Source organism: Eulemur rufifrons, chromosome 3, assembly GCF_041146395.1.
Source record: "Eulemur rufifrons isolate Redbay chromosome 3, OSU_ERuf_1, whole genome shotgun sequence".
Classification (NCBI taxonomy): Eukaryota; Metazoa; Chordata; class Mammalia; order Primates; family Lemuridae; genus Eulemur; species Eulemur rufifrons.
In genome coordinates, this window is record NC_090985.1 from 76,888,093 (window position 1) to 76,898,750 (window position 10,658).

Here is a 10,658-nt window from a genome sequence, read left to right on the forward strand (position 1 = left end):
ATATTCGTATTAGGTAAACAAATTGGAAAATAAGAAGAACCCTTTATGTGGAAACAGATTTTATTATTTTCTTAAGCAACTCTATTCTACAACTACTAGTGGCAAAATATAGCTGCAGTTTTAATTAAGCATTGGTCATATGACTTTACCCGAATTCCTACTATCTACTAATGGAGACAAAAGTCATCAAGGGAAGGTTTCAGAAACAATCCAGATTAAAACTTTTAAAATTAAAATATGACTCCAAATGGCTGTTCAAGTGACTTCTATATGGCTACAAAATATTTTTTTGTTTGTAAAATAATTACCTCTTGCCATTTTTTCTTGAAAATCTATTACTTTTATTATTTGTTATTTATTATTTATTATTATTTCCTCTAGCCTTAAATTCTATCTCTGACTTTATATGTCCCACATTTAAAGAATAAGTTTTTGTTTTTCAATGCTTTTGTTTGCTTGTGTTTTTAAAATTATTATTTGTAATGTGCAACACATTGGATTGCACATGTGTACTGAATCTATTCACATTTCCAGAAAATCTCAGATTGGTGCTAATCTATCTTTTGGGGCTCTCATGGTTGAGAAATAATTTATCACCATATGATTTATAGGCTATAGGTAAAGAAATAAATAGAGCTGGAACCCATTCTACTAAGTGACGTATCCCAAGAATGGAAAAATAAGCACCACATGTACTCACCATCAAATTGGTTTCACTGATCATCACCTAAGAGCACATTTAGGAATAACATTAATCGGGTGTCGGGCAGATGTGGTGGGGGGGATGGGTGTATACATACACAATGAGTGCAATGCGCACCGTTTAGGGGATGGGCATGCTTGAAGCTCTGATTCAGGGGAGTGGAGGGCAAGGGCAATATATGTAAACTAAACTTTTGTACCCCCATAATATGCTGAAATAAAAAACAGAAAAAAACCCAATATGTTATTAATGTTAATCTATATGTCCCTTGGGGAAAAAAAAGAGAAAATATATTAATAGCATAATAGTGGGTATCCCTGGGTGGAAAAAAAATAATACTGAATTTATACAATCTCACCTTAGATTGTATGTCAAGCTAGGTATTAGGGCTGAGAAGGAAACATATCTAAAAATACTCTTTTAAGTTTGTTTTTGACGACTAACACAAAAGATAATACTATGGTAAAGATCTTGATGGGAGGCTGAGGCGGGTGGATCGCTCGAGGTCAGGAGTTCGAGACCAGCCTGAGCAAGAGCGAGACCCCGTCTCTACTAAAAATAGAAAGAAATTATATGGACAACTAAAATATATATATACAAAAAATTAGCCGGGCATGGTGGCGCATGCCTGTAGTCCCAGCTACTCGGGAGGCTGAGGCAGTAGGATCGCTTAAGCCCAGGAGTTTGAGGTTGCTGTGAGCTAGACTGACGCCACGGCACTCACTCTAGCCCGGGCAACAAAGCGAGACTCTGTCTCAAAAAAAAAAAAATAAATAAAAAAAAAAAAAAAAAAAAAAAAGATCTTGAAATCTTTGTTGTCTATCATTTCACCGCTTTGCTAACAGTTATCTTTTCTGATTCTACTATACAGCATATTGCCACAAAAATAGAATAGAATAAAAACAATGGTGAAATAATACATGTATTGTAAGTTGGGTTAGAAAGTGGCTAAAATTTCTCCAAATTTCTGTTTCTTCATTTCTACAATGTTTCTTTGGTAAGTTATGTGAAAATTTAATGAGATAAAATATGTAAATGGAATCTAACACAAAGCAGGCCTCAGAGATTATAGCTACTTTTTACTTTTTGCACGAAATAATTATGAAAGTAAAAAGATGAGCAGGAATGTAGGTTTGCAGAAATAAATTTCCTTAAAATATTTGAAATAAAACTTTTGTAGTTAAAGGAGACTTCCAATGTAGAATTGGACCAACTGCAATAAAAATGTTCTTTCTTGGCAATAAATCCACATATTGCTATTAGAATAACTACTGCTCAGTGAGAAACACAAAGGTCTGCAGAATTGTGATAGAAATTCCAAATTGCTACAACCTCAAAAGACTACATCTAATGTTTACTTTACATTTTGCATATAAGGTAATTCAGAAGTTACATTAGATAGTGTTATAGCATATGTTTGTATTACTGCATATACTTCAACAAGCAGAATTCAATGCTCTGACCATGCCAGATGGCAGACTTTGGGCAGAGTATATTAACAAGAAATAAAGAATGAAGAACTTAAGAAATAAGATTTCCTGTAGATTAAACTATATTGTTTGTTTTTTGCATGCATCTCTACTACCTTTTGACACTAAAACAACAGTAAAGAATACAAGCACTGTAAACCCATAAAGACAAAGAATAATAGGAAACAAAAAAAGAAAAACAGAAAAAGAGGCTGAGAAACTGTCACAAATTCTGGAAACGTTGATAGTTTGTGCTGTCTTTGGATAAGGGTAGAATATTCAGACATTCAGAAACACTATATGCTTCATTTACAGTTTGATGTATGATAGGTTATATGGATATATTTTTTGAATTGTATGTGAAGAGGGTGTGTATATGTGTGGGGGTGTTTTATTAAAATAAGTGGAATTTAGTGGAAATCTTTATTTGTTTTGTAATACTCAAGGTATCACAACTCAATAAATAATTGCATAATAATATCAACAAATTATTAGGAGTTACATCATTAGACATATTATTTCTTTTCACAATGAGAGGAAATCTTATTTGATAATATTTTCTGAATTTCTTTGTGAAGCCAGGTGCCCATATAGAGTCATGGCCATGTTACAGTGTATATTATATATACTGTAACAAATGAGGCAATTAATTTGGATTTGTTTCCACAGAATAAGCCATTTGCTATTTCTGTACTCTTTATGGCAAATTAGTTTTGATCATTGTAGATTATTAAATTCTTTTTGTGTCATTAAGAGCTTTTACTGACGTGTATCAGACTGTGTTTTGAAGCATTGCCATTATGTTTAAAACATATAATTTGTAGATAGAAGTAACGGCATGAAGCTTGTCAAATATGCTTTTATTTCATATTGAAAAAAGGAAGCAAATGCTTCAATGTTGAATTATTACCAGATAGAGAAATCAGTAGAAAAATGGATACTTAAAAAAGAAAGTGTTGTTTCAATATGTGCAAGTGAACTGTGGTGAAGTTTGCTAATGTTTTTCCTATGTGGTTATTCTCTCCTTCCCGAGAACATAGCAGGAATCTGCTTCCCAGAACCCTTTGCAGTTATGTTAGACCTTGAGACTAACTGTAGCCAGTGAAATGTGGATGAGACTGATGCATTTTACTTCTGGCTAAGGCTTTTAAGAACAAGCATGCCAACTCCCTGAGCTCTCTTCCTTTTGACAGTGACTGTGGAGGCCACTTATTGAAATGGTGGTACTCAAAAAGTAATCAGCCTGAGTCACCACCTGGAGAAAAGCAGCTCCGGAAAGATATTTGATTGACACTAGACTCTGTGTGCATGAGAAATAAGCTTTTGCTATTTACAATGCTTTTGCTGCAACTAACTGAAACAGGTATGTTTTATTATACAAAATCTGTGTATAAATTTTAATTTTATTGAACAGGACCATACTTTAACAGGACAGAGATAATCACTATTTAAAGGAACCCCAAGGTAATAAATTGTTCCTTTAATAGAAAAATTAAGTGTAAATAAGCACTACTTAATTTATATAAGTTTTAACTAATACATGAGATTATAAAATTATATGATTAAAAAATTAAGAGGTTATGGGGTCAATTGTAGTCTTTATTGTTCAATAATAGAACTGTGTATGTATGTGTGTGTATGAGAGTGTCTGAGAAAAAAAGTTAATATTTACATGTGGTCATATTTTTTAGCCATTAAATTAGGTGACATAATTTGTTACAGCAATGTGTAAGCTTAAAAGTCATAAAATATAAACAAATCAATAGCATAGTCATCATCATTATCATCACCATCAAAACCTTGCTTCATTTAACATCTCAGGGCTGGCCATGCACTTCAGAGGGGTCTACATATAATACTCCATTAGTTGATATAATAAGATATTAATTCAGTCAATTGACTAAATTTACTTTCTGTACATGGTACTGAGCAACCTATTTAACTGATTTGCATGTTAATGGGCAATTCATTTCCTTGACTGATAGAGTACGTGGTCTTGGTTTCATGTAGACATGATAGTTGCAAATTGTTGTCCAAGCTCTACACGCCAAGGTAGATGCTCTGAAGCAGAACTGTGTCCCATGAGAGGGGACATCCAAAGGTACCATTGGGGGGCAGTGGCTCTGTGCAGAGGCACAGGTTATCTGTGTGTGTGTGTGCATGCATGTCTTCCCTAAAGCTTCTCCTACAGTATTATTATTATTTTTATTTTTTGCCAGCATTTTACATTCTGGTTTCATCAGACCTGCTTGTCTCATCACGTTTTATCTGATGTGACATAAATTTCTATTTTAGAGAATCAGTATCACTTATATCCACCTGTGATTTAGATCACATCAATTCCTTTTCTTCAGGCGTCTGCTCCATCAATGTACAAACTCTCTCCTCTTAAGCTTCAACTTCTTTCTCTCAGCCAGCTTCTTTATGGTTCAAAAAGTTCTCTGATCCCCAAATATCTTCCATCCCCCATACCAATATTCTTATAAATGAGATTTTCTCTCTCCTTTCCTTTCTCATTTTCCTTCAGTTTCGATACCAGGGATATGTGAGCTTTATAAAATGAATTCAGGAGCTTTTTCCTTTTTTTCTATTCTCAAAGATGATATGTGTGATATAGTAGTTAGTTGTTTCTTGAAGTGTTGATAAGACCTGTATTTAAAATCAGCTGGGCTTAGTATCTTTTAGAGCAAGAAAGGGTATGAATACTAATTATTTTCTTTGATGATTAGTGTTTTATTAAAGTATTCCATTTCTTCTGTTGTCTATATTAGTAAAATAATTTTTTCTAAAAATTGACCATTTCTTCTAGGTTTCAAAATTATTAGGAAATCATGTACATATAGAACTTAAAATTATAATTTGGAGATACATCTAGTTTTTTGCTCCTATTATTTGTGTTTTTTCCTCTCTTTTAATTGTCAAATCTTTCCAGGTTTATTTTATTGGGTTTTTTTCTTCCAAAAAAATGTTTGCTTTTGTTGATTATCTCTATCGATTTTTATTTCCTTCCCATATCTTCTTATTTTTATTATTTCCTTCTTTCCTCTTTCTTTAGGTTTATGAAGGTGGATTATTTATAGTAAAGACTGATGATAATACCAAGCAATGCATGCAGAGGATACCAGAGCCAAATAAACCTAGATTAAATACTGGCTCTGCTACTTACAGTTCAGTATTTTCATCTGTAAGTGGGGATCACTATAGAATGAACTTTGTAAAACTGCTTAGAAGGTTAAATAAAATAATTTATGCAGAGTACTTAGTAATGCCTGTTAATACAGTGAGCACTCTGGGGAAATGAGCTTGTATAAGGGCTCAGGGAACAGCGCAATCCCTGGGAAGCATCTGTGGACGCTGGGGCAAGTGGGAGTGCGTCAGGGAAAGCCTTGGATGACAGCAGAAGCATAGCATAGGCCTACGAGGTCAAGGACTGCAAGTCACTCAGCTCGGCATCCCTGGTCCGTAGCCCCATATCTGGTACGTATCACCCAGCCACCAAATCTGTGTTAATTGAATGAATACAAAAGGTCAAATTCTAAACATTGCATAAAGAATGATATCAGAGACATACAAGCAATGAAATATGTTTCAAAATATGTTCAAAGTTGAAAGTACTTACCAAAACATATTTAAGTAGAGGAGGCAGGAATCCTTGAAAGGAACAAAATATTGGCATTTTGGCAAAGAAAAAAGTAAAAAGTAATAATCTCTGTTTTCACTTATTCTTACAAACAGAAATGATTTATTTCTTCCTCTCAGAGACCTTTTATTCATTGGTATCCAACTAGCAGCTACAAAATGCAATCAGGGAGCCTGGCCTTGTGGATATGTGCCATACCACCTGGGTAAGGTAACGACATTGAAACAGCTACAGACAATATTTACTTTGTAGGATAGTTAGGGACTTGGGGTTGTTTATACAATGAATCACCCAAATAGAAATGGAAGGGAATTAGAGAGAAATGAGAATCTGTTCTCTCTTTTCAGAGTATAATCACCACTACTCACCTTTCTGACTTTCTATCTATATCTGAAATCTCTCTGTATCAGCCATTAATGAGGTTAATGCCCATTCACCCTCTCTTTACTATTCCCCACACAGATCCATATTCACCCTAAATTTGAGGGCTAGAATACATAGCTAAAGACATAGGGAATTGAGTCGTAATGTATTCTACCATTTTAGTCCTGACTGGGGAATATGCCAGAATCTTAGGGATATCAAAGAACATTAATAATTATAGTTAATCTTTATTGAAATCCTAAGATAATATGTATGTGTGTGTGTATATACAGGGGAAGGAGAGTGGGAGAAGAGGGGGAAAATAATGAATTAGGTAGGGTAGGAAGGATCCAGATCATGCAATATCTTGAGGGCCACATTAAGATTTTGGTCTTTGTCTTAAGGACATCGAGAAGCCTTTGAAAGGTACAAGATGATATCATTGGACTTGCCTGTGCCATGGCTGTAGAATGCTAGAATGCACTTTGAGGTATCTCCATATTACTTTCCACAGAGGTTGTACTAGTTTACAGTCCCATCAGCAGTGTATGAGTGTTCCTATCTCTCCATATCCATGCCAACATTTAATGTTTTGGGACTTCTTGATAAAAGCCATTCTCACTGGAGTTAAGTGGTATCTCATCATGGTGTTGATTTGCATTTCCCTAATGATTAGAAATGTTGAGCATTTTTTCGTATGTTTGTTGGCCATTAGTCTGTCTTCTTTTGAAAAGTTTCTGTTTATGTCCTTTGCCCACTTTTTAATGGGGTTGTTTGACTTTTTCTTGCTGATTTTCCTGAGTTCTATATAGACTCTAGTTATTAGCCCTGGATGTAAACAGGTGGAAAACCATACCATGCTCATGGGTTGGAAGAATCAACATTGTTAAAATGTCTGTACTACCCAAAGTGACCTGTAGTTTCAGTGCAATCCCTATTAAAATACCAACATCATTTTTGGCAGATCTAGAAAAAATAATTCTATGCTTCATATGGAACCAGAGAAGACCCCAGATAGCAAAAGCAATCTTAAGCAAAAAGAACAAATTGGGAGGCATCAGTTTACCAGGCTTCAAGCTATACTACAAGGCTATAGTAACCAAAACAGCATGATACTGTAACCTTTGCTTTCTTTACCCTAATGTGTGGTACATATGTTAATGCTGGTTTTTTTTTTTTTTTTTTTTTTTTTTTTGAGACAGAGTTTCACTCTGTTGCCCGGGCTAGAGTGAATGCCATGGCATCAGCCTAGCTCACAGCAACCTCAAACTCCTGGGCTCAAGCAATCCTCTTGCCTCAGCCTCCCAAGTAGCTGGGACTACAGGCATGTGCCACCATGCCTGGCTAATTTTTTCTATATATATTTTTAGCTGTCCGTATAATTTTTTTTCTATTTTTAGTAGAGACGGGATCTCGCTCTTGCTCAGGCTGGTCTCGAACTCCTGAGCTCAAACAATCCACCTGCCTCGGCCTCCCTGAGTGCTAGGATTACAGGCGTGAGCCACCGCACCCGGCCTAGTTTTTTTATTATTGGCAAATTTTGTGTACAAGATTAGGAAGCAGTCTTCTATTTAGTTTAACGAAAATCTATTGACTACCTATTATAATATTTTTGCACACTGACAGATTCTTTGCTTGGCCAAATTTTAGTCAAGCTTCTAAACCTTCTCTTGAGCCCATCTGTATATTTACTTATAAAATAAAATTTTAGCAAAGAGCCCTGCTAAGTAAGTTTAGCATGAACACTCTGAGTCTCCATACCTGATCACATTCAATATATGATCGGATCTTTCTTCTTCTACCATCCCCTGGGTGATGGATGTCTGATCAGCCTGGCCTATCTTCAGCAAGAATCCTGTTAGGTAGGCTTAGCCAGAATCCCCTTTACTCCTAATGTTTCCTCTTAGTCATTTTCCATCCACTGACTCTCACCCTGCTTCTTGGCTATAAATTTCTACATGCTTATGGCTGTATTTGGAATTGAGCCCAGTCTCTCTTCCCCACCACCAGACCCTATTGTAGTGACCCCTGTACTTACTTATCTTGATGATCCTGAATAAAGTCTTCCTTACTGTGCTTTAACAAGTATCACTGAAGAATTTTTTCTTTCATACACATACACATGTGTGTGTATCATCTATATCTATTTATCTATCTCTTTCTATATATATGAATAAATCTTCCTGTTAACATGTAAACTCTAAGAGGACAGGGCCATTGCCTATGTTATTCATCCCTGTATTCTCAGTTCCATGAATTATACCTGGCACTTGTGTGGTGCTTATTATATACTTGTAAAATGAAGCATTCTGACATATATTAGAGGTACGATTTATGACTATAACATGGCCTCTGCACTTGAGAAACCTGCAGATGAGAAGAAAGGTTTTCAGTCCATATTGTTCTCTGGCTGCATGTCTACCTTTGGGGACCCTGCGTGAGATAGAGCAGGAAGTGTGATTTATAATGAGTCTCCTGATATCCCCTTGTGTTTTTAATGGATCCTTAAGATAATTTCTAAGACCAAAAGGCTCCTCTTGGCCGTCATGCAGCAGCATTCACGTGGCTTTTTTCGAGGCTCCAGTAGGCATGTAGAAGGAGATGTTACAGCTTATATGCCTGATCATCCTCTACTGAGTTAAGAGGCATGTACCCAGTCTATTTTATTACAGGTTAAAGGTTGTGCTTTCTCCATCATTACAGAATCATTCACACAGAATCATTTTAGTCTGACCAATTGCCTGCCAAGTAGAATGACTGAGACTGACTGATCTGAGCAGAAATTGTGGTCTATAATGGTTTTTCTGCTTCATGTGCAGAAACAGCCTCCAGCTGGATCTAGTTGAGCCAGACTAAATTGCATTTGATTCATCGACTTTGCTGCAATTGGTCTATGTAACAATATGGCAGAGATTCAGAACTGCAATCCTTTTGTTCACATGGCATTAAAATGATACGTAGTAAGTTAGATAGACTGAATCTTTCAATCTCATTTTTTATTTGCTCTGGTCACTTAAATCATAGGAATTGCACACACATACAAATATCAAGACATTTTAACACCATCTACATGTGTTGAATCACAGTATCATCTTTAGAGAATTTTCTTTATCTAAATTTTATTTTTCTTAGGAATTTTTACCAGTAATATGTTAAATGATATGATAATTATGTGCCATATATTATGCTACATCCTTTTTGATTATTAGTTGTTTTAATCTCACAGAAAACCTTATCAAATCAGATACTATTATCACCATCCTCATTAACAGCTGATGGCACTGGGATTGGAGAGGTTAAGTGGCCTGATTAATGTCATACAGATACTAAGTAGTAGTTGGGATTTGAGCTCAGGCAGTTAGGGTCCACAGTTAGTTCTGTTACCCTCCCTGCTTACTGTTTTTCCGCCTTCTCTCCCTCCCTCCCTTCCTTCCTTTTTTTCTCCATAAGGCAAGCATTTTTTGAGGACGTATTCTTTTTAGGCACTTAACCACAAAGAAGCATGTATTTCAGTCTCTTAAAGGCCTTACAGACAAGTGAGGAAAATAATTACATAAACAAAATTTACATCAAAATATGGTGAATGCTCTAATAGATTAGAATAGTGTTCTAATATAATGCTCTAGTATAATGTACAATGTAATATAGGATTAGACCAACATAATCTCTATGAGGTCATGTTTAATGTCAGTTCTATTCACCACTCTAGTCTCAGACTGAGAACACTAAACTTGCAAGAAGCTCAGAAAATACGTGTTCATTGAATCACTAAAAGCAGTCTCACGAAAGAGAATATTTAACTTCGTTATCAAACATATCTCTAGTATGGTGATTTATCGTATGTCAAGTATTCGTTTAAGCATTTTGAAAATGCAAACATAAAAAATCCTCATAACAATTACCAGCCCCATTTTCTGGATGCAGACGTGGATCTGCAGAGAGGTGGAGGAATTTGCTGCAGCCGGAATGTGGCAGAGCCAGGACTCAAACGTGCGCAGTCTGGCTGCAGGACCTGGGCTCCCAACCACCACCCTGTGCTTCCCGGGAGTGCCAGGAGCTTCAGGCCACCTTCTCCAGCAGCTTAACAGTCAAACACGCATTTCTCTTTTCTTTCTAAATATTCTGTCCTTTTGTCTTGATATACATGACGACATATTTTCATCTTTATTTCCGTAAAGATAGAAAATTGGAATTCATGCTTTCAGGGTATGATTTATATAAATACAAGAAAATGGGTTTTAGTTGGCTTTTTTTATTTTTTTTATTTCAGCTTATCATCATGGGGGGTACAAAAGTTCAGGCCACATACACTGCCCATGTCCTGCCCATCCCCCCCGAGTCAGAACTTCAAGCGTGTCCATTCCCCAGATAGTGCGCATTGCACTCATCATGTAGTTATACCCCCATCCCCTCCCCTGGTTTTGACAAACTCCTGTCACAGTTGAGTGTACATAAGTGCATGAAGTACTGTTGGGGGTACTCT